We start from the raw sequence: 22,466 nt of genomic DNA, 5'->3' as shown, positions 1-22,466 counted from the left end.
CGAGTTAGCCATCCAAAAAGGTATCGTTATCTTCGTCTCATCGAGAAGTATGAGTTTGGTTTTTGAATCACTTAATTTCGTTGAGTATTGAAGAAGTTATGAACGTTTAAAGTTTACCCAGTTTCCGGCGAGTTTTTCAGTTTTCTCTCGGACCAGTCAACTTTGAAGATATTTTCCGGCTATCTCCGGCACCTATTGGGCTTCTAAATAAGTATAATCTTATTCTACACTTTCATATCTTCATTTTGATATATTATGGGTCGAATTTGGTTAAGAAACGATTGAGTTACGAAGCTTTGAAAATTGCCCAAACTTTCGGTCAAAAGCTCTGAGACACTTAACGGAGTTTTTAACGAAATGACCAAAATGATGGATGGTGTACAATCTCAGAAACCACTTTGATTGATTTGAAATGTTAGGGACCAAAGTAATGAGTTATGCAAATTTCATAGACCATTTTAGTTATTTACCCAAACCTAAATTTTCTGAATTAAAATTTTTAAATTTTAATCAAAAGTTAGAGGCATTCTTAACTTTTGACCCTTTTTTTATGTTTTTATTTTTTAATTTTACTAACTGTACTCGACTTTTGAACTTCTTTCTTTCTATTCGATTCTCTCAGTCAGCCCCCAATCGCGCCAATCCCAAATTTGTGCTCGCATCTCTCAGTAGCAGCCCTTCATCCGAGTCCTCTCCATCTATCTTCGGTAATCATTGGCCCCTTAGCTACTCGTTCTCCCTCTCTAGCTTTCGAGTATGTAGAAATTGCTGCTTAATTTTGAATTTTTTCCATCTGAAATTTAAATTTCTAGCCGAATGCGCATTCGATTACCTGTTTTAGGGTTCCTTTTTCTATTCAATTCATGAATCGTTTGATCTATTTGCACAGCCTTTTTAAATTCCACAATATGTTTTCTGTGATGGGAATTAGGCAAACATCGCAAGCGCCCAGAAGTTGAAAGAGTAACTAGAAATTAAAATTGGAAAAATTTGGAATATTGTGGGTTTTTTCTGTTTTTGTACTTATGGGGCAATGAACTGCTTTTCAATGATGATGAACTTTCACATTTTCTTGAAATTACCTTCTTTGTTAGTTCTTACTCTGATGAATTGGTGTTACAAAAGTAAACCACTTCTATTATTTTTGTGCATAGTTGTAAAAGAGTTTACAAATATTCGTAGCTGATATATTTGGCGTAAATTTCGTGATTTGCGAATATAAACATCCTGCAATTTGGCATGAAATTGTTGAAATTATGCAGATTTGCAATTGGGTTAGTCTTGAAATGTTGGAATTTGTAGTAGCGTTATCAGTTGATGCAGGAGCATCTAAGGGGCTCTCGAAAGCTAAGTGAGTCCGCTAGCCAGATAGCTGGCTAGGGTTGTAGTTAATTTGGGAGTTTTAGAGACCGTTTGGTACTCTATTTGAATTCAAGGTTTTAAACTCAAAAACTTGTTTAGTAAGCCTGTATTGTATGCAACCAATTCATCCAGCATCATCTCTAACAATAGGCTATATTAATTATAGATTAATCCCCCTCTATATATAAGGATAATACTTGTATCCCCTTTGGGGGATCCATAGCCAACTTGTCGACCCAACTTAATATTCTTGGTCTAGGGTTAAATTTGATACATGGAAGCCTCCCTAACGGCATTGGAAACCTTATAAACTTGAATATTCTAGCATTAGACGATAACCATTTGGGTGGTAGTGTCCCGCTTGAAATTGGGAAGCTAAAGAAGTTAGAGCAACTGTATTTGGATGCTAATGAATTCTCTGGGTCAATCCCGTCTTCCCTTGGTAACATGACTTCATTTTTAAACCTTTACATGGAGTTCAATAGGTTTGAGGGCACCATACCTATTAGATCTTTCCCTTTCCAGTAACAACCTTACGGGCACCATACCTAAAATGCTTATGGAGCTTTCAACTCTTTCAATTTCTTTAGACCTATCTGATAATTATTTGACGGGTCTGATGCCCTTTGAGGTGGGTGATTTAGTGCATCTCACGGAGCTAAATGTATCAAGAAACAATTTATTAGGTGAAATCCCGAGCACCCTTGCCAGTTGTACTACTTTGGAGCGCTTGTCTTTGCAAGGTAATAAGTTTGAAGGAATGATTCCTCAATCTCTTAAGAATTTGAAAGGCTTGGAAAAACTTGATATTTCAAGCAACAACTTGTCTGGGCCGATTCCTAAATTCATAGGCAAGCTTGGTGCTCTCAAGTATCTCAATCTTTCGTACAATGATTTTGAGGGCGAGCTGCCTAAAGAGGTATTTTTTGCAAATGCTAGTGGTGTTTCTATTCTTGGAAATCATAGGCTCTGTGGTGCATCTCACAACTACATCTACCTTCATGCCCCCAAAAAAAACACCATTCATCTCGAGGACTACATTCCCCAAAAGTAGCTCGAGGACTACATACCCCAAAAGTAGTCATCCCCATAGCCTGTGTATTTGGAATCATAATTGCTTTATCATGCTTCTGTGTTGCTTTTTCAATGCTGAAAAAGTCAAGAGATAGACTTGCAACTTCACGTTCATATAAGGATTGGACATTAGGTGTCTCCTACTCACAACTCGTTGAATCAACTAATGGGTTCTTTGCGGATAATCTTATTGGTTTGGGAAGTTTTGGTTCTGTTTATAAAGGGGTAATTCCTAGTGATGGAACAATAGTTGCTGTTAAAGTACTAAACCTTTAACAACAAGGAGCTTCCAAGAGTTTCATAGATGAATGCAAAGCTTTAAGGAGTATAAGGCATCGTAATCTTCTCAAGATCATAACTGCATGCTCGAGCTTTGATAACCAGGGCAAGGACTTCAAAAGTCTAGTTTTCGAGTTCATGGCAAATGGAAGTCTAGACTCAATGTTGTATCCAAGATATAAGGAGGAATCTCCAAGCAAAAGAATGAGTTTTATGCAAAGATTGAACATCGCCATTGATGTTGCTTCTGTATTAGATTATCTCCACCACCATTGTGAAACGACCATTGTTCATTATGATCTAAAGCCAAGCAACATACTACTTGATGAAGATATGGTAGCCCATGTTGGGGATTTTGGTTTGGCAAGGTTTCTCTTCGAAACATCAAATGATCCCTCCTTTAGTCAAACAATGTCATCTCAGCTAAAGGGTTCTATAGGCTACATTCCTCCAGGTATGAGTTTCTGTCATTCTAACTTTATGTTCTTAGTAAATTATTACAAAAAAAAAACAACTAATTAATCTCTATTTATGAAAAATACGTTACTGCCTCTTTTTTTCTTGGAAAATAAGTAACATATAATCTAAAGAATATATTGTTCTAATAGTCAATTGCATACGACATATTGTATGTCTGTCTTGGCAGAGTACGGCACAAGAGGCCAAGTTTCCATACTTGGAGATGTTTACAGCTATGGGATACTATTGCTGGAAATGTTCACAGGAAAAAGACCTACCGATGACATGTTTAAAGGCGGTCTAAGCATTTACCAATTTGTAGCCATGGCTTTGCCTGACCATGTCATGGACATTGTTTACCATTCAATTATCCTCGACCTCGAAACAGATGGTGATGTCAACAATGACATAGTGCGAGAACGAACTCCATCCAGATGTAACAATGGTGGCTCGGTGAAAGCAAAGAAATTAAAGGAATGCTTGGTTTCAGTGATGCAGATAGGACTCTTTTGTTGTGCAACGTCACCAAGGGAGTGGATGCTGATAGACGCGGTTGTCAGAAAAATGAGCACAATCAGAGACACGTACCTCAAAGTTTAAGAAGACTTGACAAGGACAAAGCATGCTGCCCAAAGGAGAAAGGACATGATCACTCATCAATAATATTTTCCACTATCTACTCACCAAAATTTTCTTTCTATTTTTGCTTTCTTTCTCTTGCTATCGCTTTGAATTTTTTCTCGTTGATGTTTGTGGTGTGTTTTACTTATATGACTTGAAGCTTTTGAATTTTAATTTGTGTGGTGTTTTTAGAATTTTAATGATTAGTGGTTTTTGTTGGATAAATATTTTTTATGTTCTTTGTTGAATGGCTAACTCTGCAAAAAGTAGTTACAAACTGCTATCAGCTTTGATAGAATTTGCAAATGGTGTTTGGAGTGTGAGAGAGAAGGTGGATAATGTTGAAATGTCTCACATCGATCGTATCAATGAGAAACTAAGAGTTTAAATATCATAACCTTACTCCAACTAATACCGAGGCCTTTTGTAATAAAACCATACACTTGATGGATTGTGCAGGTGTTAATTACCAAGTTAGGGATAATATCGGTGTTGTTGGAAGTGAACCCTTGGCCCGTCTCTCTGATAATTCTACAGATACTAAGAAGCAGAAAGTTACGTGATGGTGAGAGCAAAAGGTTTGCAGTGAAGGGGATGCTCATGTTAGGAGCATTTTTTTCGTTGTAGTTGAAGTTCTAGAATCGATTTTCCACTCCATAAAATCGTTTTTGAATAAAACAAAATAATAAATTTAATATGAAAATTGCTAATATTTCTTGCCATATGTTTTATTAGAAAAGAATGTAATGATTTTTTCTGAAGTATCAATAACAATTCTCAAAATATTTAGCATTGTCATAGTAAATTTGCATATAATATCCTTATTATATGTACATACATATTTTAACAAGTTTTGTTTTCTATACACGTATTAATGATTCGTTAAATTGTATGTTTTTTAACGGGGGGTGTATTCAATTAGGATTTTGAGGGATTTTAATTCTTTTAATGAATCTAGGGGTATTCAATTAGGATTTTAGATGATTCTTTGGAATTCAAGGTGTATTCAATTAGAATTTTAAGATAGTTTATTAAAATCCTTAGAAATCCGGGTGTATTCAATTATGATTTTAAAGAAGTTTATAACATTACATGTGTATTCAATTAGAAATTGATTTTAAAGAATTTGAGAAAGTTGAGGAATTTAAGAGAATTTGAGAGATTTCATAGTGTATTTTAAGCATCCACAAATTTCATCTCTCCCCATGTGATTTCGAGGGAATTAAATCAAAATTTCATATGGAATCTCTACAAATCAATTAAACTCCATAAAAATTCATGGATTTATGGGGGGTGTATTCAATTGAGAATTTGAGAGACTTTAATGGATTTATAAATCCATGAATTTTTATAGAGTTTAATTAATTTGTAGAGATTCCTTATAAAATTTTTGATTCAATTCCTTCGAAATCACATGGGGAGAGATGAGATTTGTGGATGCTTAAAATACACTACGAAATCTCTCAAATTCCCTCTAATTCCTCAACTTTTTCAAATTCTATAAAATCAATTTCTAATTGAATACACATGTAATGTTATAAACTTCTTTCAAATCCTAATTGAATACACCCAGATTTCTAAGGATTTTAATAAACTATCTTAAAATTCTAGTTGAATACACCTTCAATTTCAAAGAATCACTTAAAATCCTGATTGAATACCACTAGATTCATTAAAAGAATTAAAATCCCTCAAAATCCGAATTGAATACACCTCCCTATAAATCCATTAAAGTCTCTCAAATTCTCAATTGAATACACCCCCTAAAACTCCAATGCACAATACATATTTTTTTTTTCACGTTTAAAACACGATATTTTCACATCTCTTTCAACAATACATATAAAATTCATGCATTTTACTCATATTTTTAACAAATTATCGATTAAATAAATATTAAAATTTAAAAAATGCCTAAATTTTCTAAGTATTATTTTAGTAAAGTTATACACGTGCTTCACTTACTATACCTTTTACTAATTATGCTTAACTTTTGACCTTTTTATTTTTACCACTTTTGTTATATCCCAATCCGGGCTTCACCATATCTCGGGCTCGACTCCGCTATAGCACGATATTATCCACTTTGGGTCCTGACATGGACGGAGGGAGGTAAGGCCTAGTGGGGGCACATGCCCCCTCTCATCCCCTTTGTTTCATTACAAATTAATCATGCTTTGCAGATTATTCAATTAATCATATTAAAATAGTGAAAATCTTCTTTTAGTTTTTAAATGCCCATCCGTCTTGTATATTTTTCTCACGCACTAATGTCTAAACCTTGTTGAGTTGCTTGTACTTGGTTAATTAGTACAAATGAGCATTAGATTGTCAACAATTAAAAACAAAATTAGACAATAGAGTAATAAAATTAGGCATTTTGTAAGTAATTTTTTCAGCATTTGTAAAAGAACTAGCTTTATTTGTCCAAAAAAGGAGCTCAATTTTTTTAAGATGCCCCCTCTTAGTTAAATTTCTGGCTTCGTCCCTGGGTCCGGACCACGCCCTCACGGTTTTATTTCTAGGAATTCACACAAGAACTTCTCAATGGGTCACCCATCCTGGGAGAACTCGCTTAACTTTAGAGTTCCTACGGAACCCAAAGCTAGTGAGCTTCCAAAAAGCCTCGTGCTAAGGAGGTGGGCATGTACATATAATGTATAAAGGATTCACTCATCTGGACAATGTGGGATTTAACAACTTTCATTTTAGTTTTGAGTCCTAATTAAACGTGCCAATTTACCTCCCATCACAAAAATAAAAAATTATAAGACTAATGAAAAATGCCTCACCAACTTATTTTTATCCAAAAATATCTAATGAACCTTTTTTTATTCGTAAGGACAATTACAAATTTTCTGAAGAAATAGCTTTAACTTATTTACTATATAGTTACCGCAGCCAAACTAAATTCATTTACGATACTATCACCACCGCTATCTTGTTTTTGTTATTATTATTTATAGTAATTCATTAAGCATTTTTTATTAAATTATATAAAGCCATTTTGATAAAAGTGAAGTTATAAATATAAACACTTTTTAATTTTTACACTACTTGTTAAATTTTGTTTGTTCTTGTTTGCGTTATTAATCTGATTATTAAAATTAAAAAGAGTGAGAAGTCAGGGTAGGTGAAAATCATCTACCCAATAATAAATAAGAAAAAATAAATAAAAAAAATGAAATTGTTGTATGAATTTTTAATTGAAACTTAAAAGAAAACAAAACATTAGCCCTATTCGATTTTTTGTGTCATTTGTGCTCTCCTCTCTCATACAGTAGCAGCACTTCATCCGAGTCCTCTCCAGCTATATTCGGTAAGCATTGGTCCTTTATGCTGCGTTTGGTACGCAGACGGAACGGAACGGGACGGGACGGGACGGAACAGATGTTCTATATTATGTTTGGTACGTGCAGGACGGAATAGGATAGTTGTTCCGTCCTGCGTTTGGTACCGCATGGACGGAACAATACCAAAAGATTAAAATGACTAAAATACCTAAAACCCTTCTTACAACAACACAGAACATCGCCACTGCTGCTTCTTCTTCTTTATCTTCCACTCTCTTCTCTCACCCTCCAAACCCAACATTCATCGCCACCCCTTCTCCCACGAGAGCCTCGTTGAAACCGTTTTCCTTCTCCCAGGTGCCGAGGTGGATGCAGGGAACTCTTCGATGCCCTTCTTCATGCCAACGTCGTAGATTCGGATCTTGGGGTCGGGCACACCGCGACTGAAGCGGGATTTCGGGTAAGGTTTGTTCTTGATATTTGCTATTCTGATGTTACGGCAGAGCAAGGGCAAGGGTATCAACAGTTTCAATTTGATGTTCTGAGTCTTGTTGGAAATCAACCTTGGGTTCCCCATGCAATCCAGATGTTTGATGGAATGCCAAAAAGAAGAATTAAGGACCCAATGCCTAATTTTCTCACCTTGGATGGAACAATTTAAGTCTGGTTTGGCTCTTAATGAGTATACAAACTGTGCTTTGAGAGCTTTAAGGGCAATTCGAATGTTGAGATTTCTATTGGATGAGGGAGGGGATCTACGAGAACTACAAATTGTCGAGGCTGTGTTTAGGCAACTGTGTCAGTTGACAGAAACAAGTATTAAAATTGTTTCGGATCAATTGAGCATTGTGGACATTACACTTTTGTATCCTGTAAGTCTAGAGCTCACTCTCTTGGCTTTAGATTGGAGCAAGTTACATATTACAAGACCATTAATCTTGATCCTTACAGCAGTGTTTCTGCCCTTTGAAGATTTTTCTATTATTTGTAGACATTTCCAAACAGTCTCGAGCAAGGAAAATATGGTGTACCACTTCAAGGTTAGTTATATTGTCGACGTAAGGTTGATGCCTCTTATGACTCACACTCATTTCCTTCCATATGAGGATATTATTCTTGCCTTGACATCTGCATATTGGAGTTCAGAAGCTATGCACTTACGTAAGTTCATTGCTACATCTTTTCATAAGAGTGGGTTACTAAATAATGATTTTGCATTGATTGTCTTGCACCTGCACCTTAAGCCGGTTGAGAAATTCATGGAAATATTTGAGAACGTGTGGATAAGCTGGATGACACTACTTATTAGTATGAATCACAAAGGGGCGCTGAACATGGAATCTTTCATTAAGTTACAGAGACTTTTACCATTAACAGGAGTTATGTTTAAGTACAACAATCCAGTGGCAGCCACCTACTTTAGTTCTGAAAATCAAAGACATGTTTGTCTTATCTTTGGTATTGATTCCATTGCTTTGAGAACTGCTTTTGAAAAGTATTGGGATAGTGAGGACTATGTAACATGGTGCCACTTCAATGTCACATGTAACGTTGATCTTATGGCAGCTATGTTTGTGACTCATACGACTCATGTTTTTTTAATGGAGATGTATTTTTCTGGTCCTACTACTTCTATGTCTCCTACTCATGTTCAGCCTCCAGTGACCACTTTTGTTCATGGTTTGCTTTTTCACCTTCATAAGCATGAATTAGATAATGTCTCAGTGGGGATGATAACTCAAGTTGCTGCCACCCTTAGTTATTGATTGAATGTTAATGTTTTGTTTATTGCCGAATGGGTTGAGAAACATATAGTTTTTGTGTCATTGTTCACATGGAGTGAAGTGTTGAGCAGAACTTTTGTTGTTGCTGATCTTTTTTGTCATCATGCCAAAGTGCAAGTTCCCTTGGCAAATATGAGAGCCATACTAGAATTTGGAAGATGGTTTTCTGGGGTGTACATGGAAATTATTACTAATGGCTGGAAATTGTATTATGTTCGACGTGAATGTAACTATAACACTCTTTGATTACTCTAGCTTTGGTGAACATGATCAATATTCTTTATGGGAAAGGAATACAACCATTACTTTCACGAGGTTGACAGGGGTCAAACAACACAGAGTGGAAGAGAAATGTTTATCTGATTCACTTATTCACCTATGCAGTCCAGAGTAATGAACCTGCTGTCATGTGGTTCCTCACGAGTGATGGAGCATCCGCAGCTTGGATCAGACCTGTTTGCTTGGTCGTAGACCAGAGGGCAATTATAGGATGCTCAATCTGGAAGTTTTTGCTATTTGCAGTTATGAATCTTTCTGATTTCTGATAGCACGGATGATGTTAAACAAACATGATCTCCAAATTTCTCACCAAAAGGAGCAGAAGATAACAAGAATCCTCTGAAGCCAACCAAGAAGACAAAGTTGTCATGTCCGGTTGAAAGCTTACCTTGATAAACAAGCGTTATTCGGTCTAGAGAAGGCGGCATGAGAGCTTACCTTGGTAAACAAGCATTATTTGTGCCAAGAATAGTCTTTTCGTTTTCTATTCTCTTGATGATTCTTTACTTTCTAGCGATAGATAGGACAGCTTGAATCAATGAAATTAATTTACCTAGTTGTTCTTCAGAAGAACTTCTTCTCCGGTTATTTTTAAGGTCGGGTATTTGATAAATTGAATTGAGCATCGGTCGTTGCTTCCTTCAGTTTTGTATTCATATATATTATCTTGGAACCAATGAAGCCGGCAACCCTCAACGAGTTTTTTCTTTTACGTGAGAGAAATGCTAAGGGGTGTCTATGGAGAACACGAATTCCCTCCGGATCCATTACGTGGAGGTCCAGAAGAATCAACGTTTCTCATTATCTTAAACACAATATCAGCTGCAAGTATTAATGACAAACCTTTGAGCTAAAGTTCTGTCTCAGTAACTCTCTCTCTCTCTATATATATATAAATTTTATCCTTGTAGATCACTATCTACTGCTTAATAACAGTTACTGTAAATGAAAAGGCTGTTTTTCACTACAAATTTACAGTCCAAAAATTGCATATTAGCGAGGCATCTCACCTCCGGAATCTAGCACAGAATCACCTGCCCTGAATCACCCTGTAATTGAGAACCAAGTCCTCAGATTTCTTCTATATATAAGCCCGCACCATGGCTAAGTTTAATGATATTATCTTATTCATGAGAACCATGTAATGGTTGTCATGCAAGGGTGAAAAATATATAAGCTTAATCATATTATCTTGCTAAAGCAATAAACATGAAATATCCAGAACTTAAACATGAAATCCCAAATTAAACATTCGTCCTGACTTAAGAAAAAAAAAAAGATAAGGTCTTACTAAGCCCTAGAAGTTGATATAGTTCATATCATACTAAACCCCCTAATGCTCAGATGCCATCCATAAACATTTTAATGAAATCTGGCTTGTTAGAGTCATCCAGGGTACACCAAAAACTAAACATATCAGTATCTTTCACTAACTTCATTGAAATTTTCAGCACCTGATCGTATGGGATACCCATGGCCTTAAGCTGAGAATGTAACTTGGCTTTAGCTTCTCTTAAAGTAAAACTTTCCCCTAAATTCTTCATTTCAGTAACTGCTTTATCCCAACCTTCACGAATAACAGCTACAATATTTGCATTAGCATCATTCTTATTCCTCTTCCTCTTCCTAATAGGTTGAGATGCACTGGATGTACCAACAGAATGAGATGGGGTAGGTGAAGTTGGAGGCATCTCGAAGGTCTCATCGCAATCCTCATTTTCCATTCCCATGTTTTCCATTGCATCTGCTGTTGATTCAGCCATACTACCCATGGCTCCGTCTCTCCCAAACACCGTACACAAGCGTGGATACAATGGAAATGGCTTATTTGGTTTGTAATATGCATTAGAATGTTTCTACAATAAGAACCCAAAGAAATCAAAGTTATGACTTCAAAGAAATCAAATATTGAAATTGAATATTTTAAAATAAAATTGAACTTAGTAGAACCTGTGCAAGATTGTGCACATGCAACTGTGAAAGATTGTGTTTTTGAGACAACTATATATATTGGGAAGGGGCTTATGAGTTAATAATAATTTGGTATTTAACTACAAATGAAGAAAAATCTTATTAAAGCAACTAATTGAAAAAGAATAAGAAACAAAATATACCTTCACCCACAGCTGTAGTACATCGTCACTATCCACAACAACACATTTTTTTTCGTCATTCCAACCAAATCTAGACGTATTCATCATGTCATATGCAGAGGAATACTTTTCTTTCAAACGCTTCAGCTTGTTTTGTATATGCTTTGGCTCTATATTAATGCCCGGAATCATCTCCCTGATCTTGGTGGCAACCATTACAAATGTACCAGCCTTAAAACTGCCGGTCTCACACCTAACACCTTCAACTACCATCTCCTCGAGGATGGTAAGCAGCACATCCTCCTCATTATCATTCCAATTACGTGAGGTGGCCATATAATCTATCAAAGAAGCCATAATATTACATATGAAAAACAAAGAAACATATTGTTAGTGGAGCAAACATGATGCAATTACGTTAATATCTACCTACAACTTTTTACAAAGCTAAATTACTTCAAATATTAAAAGGTAATCAATTATCAATTTATTATCCATGTACTCAAGGCTACATGGCAACACCAAGGGATAGCACTTACAAACAAAAATTTTAAGGATCATAGAAAATGCACATTAAACAGTAAACTGGTGATAAACACATATCATGAGGACTGAAATAAAACAATGTTATCCAAGTGAGGTTTTTGGTTAGCAACAATATATTTAGTAAGCAGAAGTATATTCTAAATTATCCATTCTTGTGGTTTGTTTCCAGCCTGGCCGTAGAAAGATAAGGTACTAGGGTCAGATTAACTTTTAAGCAGTTAAGCAAATTTAAAATTTTAAACAGTGTTTCTAATTCCTACCATATAACAACACCGGGCTTTATCAGCCATAACATCCAAATAACTCTCAATTACCACGTTACAAATCCACTTAATAAACATCTCAATAGTCTTCAAACAATGAAAAACAATTACAGCAATCATCTCAGTAAAATGTCATCAAACAATAAAAGACAATTACAACAACTACTATGTCAACCCATTTTCAAGCCCTCCTTCCTCTCCACTCATCGTATATTTCTCTTGCAAGATCATCCCTCCATTGAGTCCATGTTTGGCTTGACTCAACGGTTTCAATGTAGGCTAATACTTCTGGTAAATCTTCCCTTATAGGCAATTCATCAAATGCAAGCCTTGCATTTTCCTCAGGATCAACCGCCATGTACATTCTGATAAAATTATGAAGTAAACTACATGCAGTGATCATTCGTCCTTGAATCTTAATTGGATAGTAGGAAGGACTTCGCAAGATAGCCCAACGTCTTTTGAGGAGGCCAAAACATCTCTCAATGACATTCCTAGCACGTGAGTGTTTCATATTAAAATATTCTTCATGATTCGTAGGTGCACGTGAATTGCCTTCCCACTCTTGCAAATGGTATCTCGTGCCTCTATACGGTGTCAGAAAACCCTCACCATTCGTATATCCGGAATCAACCAAATAGTATGTACCTACATTAGTTGATAATAAATTTTAGTTGTTGGCCAACAAAGGTAAGGAAGAATACTATATCTTGGTCTATTGACATTAGGCACAGTGACCCCTATGTATGTTCCATCTAGCGCTCCTAAGCAACCCTAGACAAAAGAAAAACTTATATTAATTAGCAACTACAAATAATTATGTTATTAATGATTTTACTATGATGATTACCTTAAAGCATTTCCATCTCGATTCCGTGCAATCCTCTGGTATAGGGGTTGGTTTTGCAAACAACACATCTTGCAAACTGAGCAACGCACGCAATACTCTGCGAACATACCGACTAATAGTTTCACCAGACCTAATGAATCTAACTTGCATTGACCTATTTTTATTGTGGTGGGCTAATATGTTGACAAAAGTAGCTACTTGCTCCTCTATTGTAACATGACCATCATCTACCAATCCAGCACGACTTTGTAGTAAATCACATAAAACTGCAAATGCATTCCTATCCATTCGCAGCTCCCACAAACAGTGAGTATCACTCAATCGTGTGATACGATTTATTTCCTCTCTCCTAACATGAAGTCTAACAAATGTCATCTGCTCTAAACTAGCTATTTCCCGTTGTCTCCTTTGTTGTTGTCTATACCTCAACAATTGTGCATTCATAGTAAAGACTTGTGCCATTATAATCCAAACGTTCAAAAGAACAAAGAATTGAGTCTCATATTCATCCATACCTTCACATGAAAAAAAAACATATGCAGGATTCAATTATTGAATGAATCAAAATATGATACTATATTTTCATAAACATCAAAAGAACCCTAATAGGAATTGATAATGATAAAAGTGTCCAAACTAAAACTTGGGATGACATATTGTGAACCACAAAGAGTAAATTGCAAATAAAAAACAAAGTCAACATAGGGTCAGTGGATACTATACCTTAAAAAAATATGTTCAAGAGTGATCTGTACTACACCAGTTACTACAATGGTCCTCATTAGTTAGTACATAGTGAAAACTTATAAGCCCTTAATCCCAACCTAACCACAGATTGAACTAAAAATGGAAATCTCATCACTACCTTCTGATTCACCTAGTAATCCCCTCTTCTGTAACAGTAACAAAAAAAACCTAATAACTTGTGGTAAAGGATATTGACCAACTTGCACATGGAGATATCAAGGAATTACGGTAGGGGAAAATCCATTTACTGCAAACTTGCAGCAACTATAATTACCAACATTGTCTCAGCGACAACTAAAGTTTAAATTCCCATGTAAGTAAAGAGGAAAAACAAAACTAATCAACACCAATTTTGTAAAGCCCACAGGGAATTCGAAATTTCATCGACTTTGCCAGCTGGGCCACATAATGAGAGAAGATTATCAAAGTAGAACTAATGCATAAAATGCTTTTGGGAAGAAATTGAAGGGGGGAGTCGTTGACATCGAATCCAATGTCCCCATCAAGCCAAAATGGAATAGGGTGTGCATCAATATACTTGAATTACAAACAGCAAAAAGGGTTAACTTATGTTTGCAATTTCTTTCTAAAATTTTGAAAACTTAATTGTAGTTAAAATTAAACTTAATTATAAGTGATGTGTCGTGCGCTAAATCGTTAAATTATTATAATAGTGTAAATTTAACAAAATGCTAGTAACTACATAAAGTCTAAATGTAGAGATTGATATCTTATATTTTTCTAGCTGGATATATGCGTTTGGCAACATTCGTTTGCTTAAAATTATGCAGAACAGTTTTCCAAAGTAGGTAGCTGATTGCCACCCAACAAAATCTACAACAACCAACCCCAACTTAACAATTTCACAAACCTAAAGTTTTATTTTTCCTTCTATTTCCTCCTTAAGCATTTATATCTATACACACTTATTCAGCTACTCATGATCGATCCAACAGAATCCAATCCAACAGAACCCAAAGACATTAGATTTGTAGATTTCAGCACATAAAAATCGAAACTTAAACACTGAAAAAAATCCAACAGAACCCAATCCAACAGAGGAAAATCCAAAACATAATCCAATCCAACAGAATCCAAAGACATCAGATTTGTAGATTTCAGCACATAAAAATCGAAACTTGAACACTGAAAAAAAAAATCCAGATAGAGAGATACCTTTGAATGCAGTATTGCTCAATAGGGGGAGTGGAAGCAGATAAACAGAGGCGGATCTTTGGTTGCAGATGCAGTATTGGGCAGATCAAGGCACTACAACATACAAAGAAATCAAAACAAGCAAATCAGAAAAGAATACAAAGAAATCGAAGCACTACAAAATACAAAGAAATTCAGCAGAATTAGGAATTTGGTGTTAATAAAATCGAAACAAGCAAATCAGAAAAAGAATAAAAATACCACTTCAAATTTACATCAAAATTAATTAAAGATATGAAAAGAGGGTCAGCGGTGAGAGCCCTGGCCAACCAACAATGCATGATGGTTGGGTTGATTAGCACTGCATCAATGTTGAAAAAAAAAATAGAAAACAGACAGCTCATGCACCATCTCAATCGATCGAGATTTCAGAACATGCAATGACTTGATGGCAACCCTAATTTTGGTTTTGCATAGCTAACCCTAGACAAGTGGTAAATCAAGGACTATAGGGGTTTAGGATTTGCATCAAGTCAATATCCTTTAACTTTGCCGCCACTTGGGGTCAGGTTTGTAAGAAAATGGGGTTTTAGTTTCAACAATTGCGGCATGGAAGGTGGACGAGTCAGTCCATCCAAATGGGTTGGGTTTCCGATTGCGAGCCTCCAAAATGTGGTATAAGGACTGAGAAATGAACATGTTTTTTAATTTTTTGATTTTATTGCTGCAGCAAACTAAATAGAAGGGAAACCCCAAAATCAAGTCTTACATTTTGGAGGCGTGTTTTCACCAAATCAGCACAATACAAAGAAAGAGAGACCGAGAGGCAAATCGTACCTGGACTGGAGATGCAGAGCTGAAGTTCACAGAGAAGGTTGCAAAGGGGAGATGCAGAGGATGAGGAGGAAGGTTGCGAAGGAGGGGAGATGCAGAGGAGAGGAATGAGGAAGACAACGGCAGGCAGAGAGAAGATATTGTTTTAGGGTTTGTAATGATTTAGATGGTGTAATTTTTGAAAAAGATATGGGGTACATTTGTCTTAAAATGGTAAAATATTGTGTTCCACAGGCGTGGAACAACCCGTTCCAGGGGGTAGACGCGAGACACAAAAACACCCAAATTCTGTCCCGTGGAACAGCGCGTTCCACCCTTTTTTGGTGTACCAAACGCAAGACCGAACGCTTCGTCCCGTTCCGTCCCGTCCCGTCCCGTGTACCAAACGCACCCTTAACTACTCGTTCTTCCTCTCTAGCTTTCGCGTATGTAGAAACTGCTGCTTAATTTTGAATTTTTTTCCGTCTGAAACTTAAATTTCTAGCCGAATGCGCATTCGATTAGCCGTTTTAGGGGTTCCTTTTCTGTTCAATTCATGAATTGTTTCATCTATTTACACAGCCTTTTTAAATACCACAATTTGTTTTCTGTGATGGGAATTGGGCTAAATCGCAAGCGCCCAGAAGCTGAAAGAGTAATTAGAAATTAAAAAAGGAAAAAAATATGGATTTTTGTGGGTTTTTCTGTTTTTGTACTTATGGGGCAATGAAGTGCTTTTCATTGATGATGAACTTGCACATTTTCTTGAAATTACATTCTTTGTTAGTTCGTAATCTGATGAATTGTTTACAAAAGTAAACCACTTTTATTATTTGGCGTAAGTTTCATGATTTGTGAATATAAACACCCTGCAATTTGATGAAATTGTTGAAATTATGCAGATTTGCATATTGGGTTGGTCTTGAAATTTTTGAATTTGTAGTAGCGTTATCAGTTGGTGCAGGAGCATCAAAGGGGTTCTCGAAGCTAAGTGAGTCCGCTAGCCAGATAGTTGGCTAGGGTTCTAGTTAATTTGGGATATTAGAGCCCGTTTGGTACTTTATTTGAATTCAAGGTTTTAAACTCAAAACTGTTTATCAAATTTCAACTCAAAAACTTGTTTGGTAAGCCTGTTTTGCGAAGCTTGAATAAAAAATTAACTCAAAAACTAGCCTAAAATCTAAGAACAACAAATTTATGTTACCTTGGCGTCCAGACCAACAACACCAAACTTCGACTGTGAGTAACCGCCGGTGATGTTGCCGAGATTTGTTAATACTTAACTTTTTAGTTACAATCTTACGAGAAGAATACCTTACTAAGCTTTCATATCTTTGAATTTCTTTGGACATTGCCGACAATTATTTGACTGGTTCACTGCCAAGTGAAGTAGGTGATTTTGTACATCTCGCAATGCTAGATATATCAAACAATAAGTTATCAGTGAAATCTCCAGCAGCCTCGGCAGATGTGATAGTTTGGAGCGCCTGTACTTGGAACACAATAAATTAAATTCCCCACATATATTTCTTTACATCAGTTTTGAGTGCCTAACTGGATTTGGAAGAAGAGACAGAGTGGGTGGCGCTGTGGTGGATTGGTGGGAGTTGAAAAGAGGGGGAAGAGGCAAGGGAGAAGAGAGGAGGCAATTTAGAAATTTTACATGGATTTATGGTTAAATTTGTAAGAATTGTAAAAGGTCTGTTGGCTATTCTACATCGGTGGGGAAGGAAAAAAGAATGAGTTTAAATATGATTACCTCACTCTAACTAATACTGAAGTCTTTTGTGATAAAACCCCACACATAGTGGATTGGGCAGATGATAATTATCAAGTCGGGGACAATGCCAATGTTATTGAAGTGGGGCCCTAAGCCTGTCGACTTGTTCCAAAAAGGTAGGCTAAAATTTCCCTTTTCTGAACAGGTAATTTTCTCTTCCAACTAAATTAAGATTCTACTCCTCTCTATCAGAATTTAGATGTGTAGGTTCCCGATGCTGGAGTGGAAGACGATGCAGCATCTCGATTCACAACATGTTGGCTGCAGCACAAATCTGTTGCAGCCTCACGTTGCCCTGTTTTGTCGATTTGGCCCTCATTGTAGATTTGCGCTTTCTTAATCTGTTGCTCAATTTTTGTTTTTAATTAATCTTGTTTAGGGATTAAGCTGACATTCAATAATTCAAGCTCTCTTGATTTTCATTAGATTAAATTACGGGTTTAATTCGTATTTTCTTAATTTGTTCATATGGGTTTGCACTTGCAGTTTTAATCACGAGGCTCTTCGGGAGAGCAAGAGAGAAATGGTTAATGCTACCAGAGGGTTAAGTTGTATGTTGAAGCTGGATGTCTCAACACTGACGACGGCATGCAAAATAATATAACCAAGTGTGAGTGCAATTTTATATGTTTTCTTGTGCTTTCTTTCAATTGTTGGTTAGATAATCGAGTGTTGAGACCCTCCTAAGCTCTAACAATTATGCTCAATTATTTGTTTAAACTGTTATCTTTGACAATCTACTAGAAATAATTGGAATGAGTTGATAACTTGATAGTCTTTTCTTTCTCTTCATTTGAATTCAGTTCTCCGTAAATAAAAAATGTGGACATCTGTTAAAGGACACTGCTCTTACTTGCGCTCCTTTATACCACAGCAGTGTGATTATAATATGAGTTTTTGTTTTACAGTTTGTCTACAATTGGCTAATAATTTGTAGCGTTGATTTTACTGGGTATAACTAATGAGCATGTTTTTCTATCCTTTCTTTTGGTATGATGATGTTCCCTTACGTTGAGCTTTCCCCATTTCTCATATGTAATTGGTCTGGACTCCGAACTTGATGGTGAAAGCAAAGAAATTAAAGGAATGCTTGGTTTCAGTGATGTAGATTGGACTCTCCTGCTGTGCAATATCACCAAGGGAGCGGAAGCTTATGAATGTGGTTGTCGAAAACGAGTGCAATTAGAGACTCGTACCTCAAGGTTTTAGAGGACTAAAGAAGGATAAAGATATGCTGCTTGTGGTTTTTCTTTTCTTGTTTCTTTGCCTCTCTCTCTGTCTTCGCTTTGAACTTTGCCTCGTTTATATTAGTACATGACTTATAGCTTTCAAATTATTGTTTGTGTAGTGTGGAGCTATTTGTAAAAATCTTGCCAGAAATTTCAACATGGTCGAAGGAAAAGAGTGTTCCAAACCATTTACAAATGAACTCTATCCACGATGAACAAGTCAACGATTATATCCAAAGGTTCCTAGAACCAAATCAAATCTTGCTCCACTAAAAGACCATACCTTGCCAGTCTATGTGCAATGATAACACATTTGAAATATAAACGGATTAAAAATTACACATTATGAAATCAGTTACAACAAAAGAGGAAGGCTCGGGTCAAACAGCATCATCTCTAACAATAGGCTATATCAATTATAGATTAATCCCCCTCTATAAGGATAATACTTGCACTCTCCTATGGGGATGAGCTTATTTTTCCAATTGTAAATAACGCAAGGTAGTAATTTCATAATCGAAATCGTTCAATTTCTTAATCTTCATTTGAAGATCATCCATACAAAAAATTATTTGAATCGGTGGTCGCTTAGTCAACCAAATGTATCACTGATTTGTTTGATTTTTAATTAGGATGATCTTTAAAAGAAGATAAAAAGATTAAACAGTTTCAATTATGAAACCTTTTTTGGTAAAGATACATTATCTGGAAGTGGGAGAATGAGTTCATTCCTCGGGAGAAATGCAAGCATTAAACTAGACGTATTATGCATATGGAAATGGTGGAGATATTGAAGGTTTCAGGTCCTCATTACTGTAGGTAATTCCCATATATAAGTTCCGAAAATAACTTTGTGCGTTCGCTTACCGTTTGGTACGCAGACGGGACGAAACGGGACGAAACAGATGATGTAAATATTGAAAAAGATAAGGAGAAATTTTGTCATAAAATGTTATAAATTTGTGTTCCACGGATGTGGAACGGGTCATTCCAGGGGAAAGAGGTGGAACGAAAAATCAGCCAAATTTCATCCCCTAGGACAACCCGTTCCACAGTTTTTAGGCGCACCAAACGTGGGACAGAACGGCTCGTCCCGTCCCATCCCACGTATCAAACGGTATATCTTATATCTTGGACTTGGAGTCATTATACGCGTGATCAACAAAGTCTCTAAACTTTTGAGAAATGACTCGGGATTAAACTTTTCAATTTTTGAGAAACGACAATTTCTCAATAAGTAGGGAAAAGACTTCAAAGTCAACGCGTCAATCAGTTCAGCCAATATGAATCTCAAAATTTCAATTTCCACAATGTGACTTAAGTAAGGTTTTAATCATCAGTTTTTACATATATTTTCTCAAGTTTTAGGGCCTCAGGATGCCATCGACTATTTCTTTTGTTTAGTATTTACCAATTCAATGGTGTCTAACCACTTAGTATTACGGTTTAGTGGTATTCCTCTTCATTTATAAGTGTAAGATCTTATGTTCGATTCTAACCAAAAGCGAATTTGAACCATTTTATTGCTAGCTCATTGTGAGGCTTAGCCCACTTAATTTCTCTTAGGGTACATAATATCATGTTTTAAAAAAAAAAATCAACAGTATCCTTTACACGATTCCCATTTTCTAAACAACGAATGACAAGAATTTAATCTTTTGCATATATTTTAATTTGAGCAAAAAACTTGCATGACGGAGCATTATTAATTTGAAATACTGCACACAATACCGTCCCAAATCAAGTAATATATCTCATAGGTATTAGGATGGGAAAGGCAAGAGCACTAAGGTAGTGGCCTAGTGGGGTGTAAGTGAAGGGACCCATTGTCTCCGCATTCTTCCACTTCGCTATGTTTTTCCACTTGCCCCTGCCGCAAGTGCTGCATACCAAACCACACTTTACCGAGAAAAACATGAACATTAATTCATAATTAATGGAGAATAAGTGACTAATTTTATTATGCATCCACTTCCACTACTTCTCATGAAAATTTCCGAGTTGATGATTGCTTTATTCCAAGTCCTCGGCCACCCCTTTTTGAATATGGCTCGCTTAGTGCTAGACTTAGATTGGGTTGGTTAACTCATAAAACTCAAGGTAAATTAAAGGAAAAGGCTTTTCTCTTATAAGAGGTCTTTGGTTCGAATCTCAGAAGTGACTTAACTAGTAAAAAAAATATGCCATGCTCGTTTGAAAAACTTACGGTGAACTACTAAAAAGTTACTTTAGGAACATGACTTAGTTTGAAGGGAATCGAGTGAGAAGTTGAACGACTAAAAAGGTACATTAGGCACGAGTAAAAAAAGGGTTGAAATGTCTTAAACAACCTTAAAATGTCCAAAATAATCCTGAACGGATCGAGTGGGAAGCTGAAATATCCGAAATATCCTTGAAAACAAGTCATGTGCAAGACACGACTTGTTTTGGATGGAAAGTTTAACGGAATTAGGGTGATATGACAACTTAATGATTTTCAAAACTTAATAGAGTAATGTTACACTTACCACATTTTGCATACCACATTTGTACCATCTATCCAATATGGTAGGACCCACCAATCATGTGTTAGGATTTTGGCTCGTCAAAGTTAATGTCCTATTTTATTTAGGATTGTATTAGGGAAATTAATAGTGCACCGATTCTTCTCCTAAAAGGACTAGGGAATAACCAAAGTTTCCTTGTACAATTAGATTGGGAATCCCGGAAGATATCTTGGAAAAGGAAAGAAAGTGTCCTTTCGTATTCCATATAGAACAGGAAACGTAATAAAAAAGAAAAAAAAAAAAGGCATGCAAACCACACCGTATATTTATAAACAGGGTGCGGCAGCCACTGAAAAGCCAAAAACAGTCGATGGCAGAGGAGAGAAAAGCTAGAAATAGCCGTTGGTAAGGGAGAGAAAAGCTAGAAAAAGAGAAAAAAGAGACTGGAAAGAGAGGGATTAGTTCAGGGTTTGCAAAAGCACAATATACTCTATTATTAATCAAAAGAAGCTGTGATTTCTACCCAGGATTAGTTTAGTGTATTGCCGGATGCATGAAAGAGCAAGATCTAGAGGGAGTCAAAATTTTAACATTATGTGGATCTCATCTCTATCAAAGATGTGGTACAAACATGATATGATAAAAATAGTATTTTTAAACTTAATACAACAAATTGCATAAAATTTTAGTTCATATAACAAATTAAAAAAAACATATAAGTTTTTATCACATTTCAAAAAAGTTCTTATTTATTTGAGATACTATACATAGTTATATTTCAGATACCGCCAAGTGCTTCTCTTTGGCAGGCAACAATCTTATCCTATTTCTTATTTTCAATTCAAAATTTTAGTAGGCAGCGAATGTGACCCGTCGTCATCTGCTTTCTTCTACAATGTGCAGGGGAGACTTCCAATCTCATAATTCCAAAGTGTTAACTTATCTCAAATGCCACGAGTTTAATGGATAGTTACTGGGTTTTAACTCTGCCATTTTTTTACATATTACATATATATATTACTGGTTTGGTGTCTAGAATTTATTGAATTATATACTTATTACAAAATTTAAAGTACATTGAAAAGAATTGTATTTGAAAGGACAAAAAGCAGTACCGGAGACAAAGTGGGTGCAACTGGTTTATTAGTACCAAACAATGTCATTTTTATCTCCATTAATTATCACTCTAGACCTAATAAGTTGTGGATTATGTTGGTCTGACTCTTCCATTTTTTTTTTCTTAAATATAAGACAGGAGGCAAAGGAAAAAAGATGTTTGCCACTTAGTAATATTGTTTAATGATATTTCTTTTATAAGGTCTTAAATTCAAATCTCACGAGTAACAAGTTCGC

General features: G+C 35.9%; 1 long non-coding RNA gene and 1 pseudogene across 1 annotated transcript; both read left to right on the top strand.

The window, feature by feature from the left end:
• The first annotated feature begins 1,776 nt into the window (after positions 1 to 1,776).
• LOC139194912 (probable LRR receptor-like serine/threonine-protein kinase At3g47570) lies at positions 1,777 to 4,020 on the top strand (annotated as a pseudogene).
• Positions 4,021 to 7,052: 3,032 nt separating this feature from the next.
• On the top strand, positions 7,053 to 18,734 carry LOC103433616 (uncharacterized). The gene is made up of 5 exons (XR_011579693.1): positions 7,053 to 7,114; positions 17,439 to 17,514; positions 17,591 to 17,741; positions 17,885 to 18,008; positions 18,499 to 18,734. It is a non-coding gene; the product is annotated as an uncharacterized lncRNA (long non-coding RNA).
• Positions 18,735 to 22,466: the final 3,732 nt, after the last annotated feature.

Source organism: Malus domestica, chromosome 04 (assembly GCF_042453785.1).
Source record: "Malus domestica chromosome 04, GDT2T_hap1".
NCBI classification, from domain to species: domain Eukaryota; kingdom Viridiplantae; phylum Streptophyta; class Magnoliopsida; order Rosales; family Rosaceae; genus Malus; species Malus domestica.
This window is presented reverse-complemented; position numbering and strand designations above follow the sequence as displayed.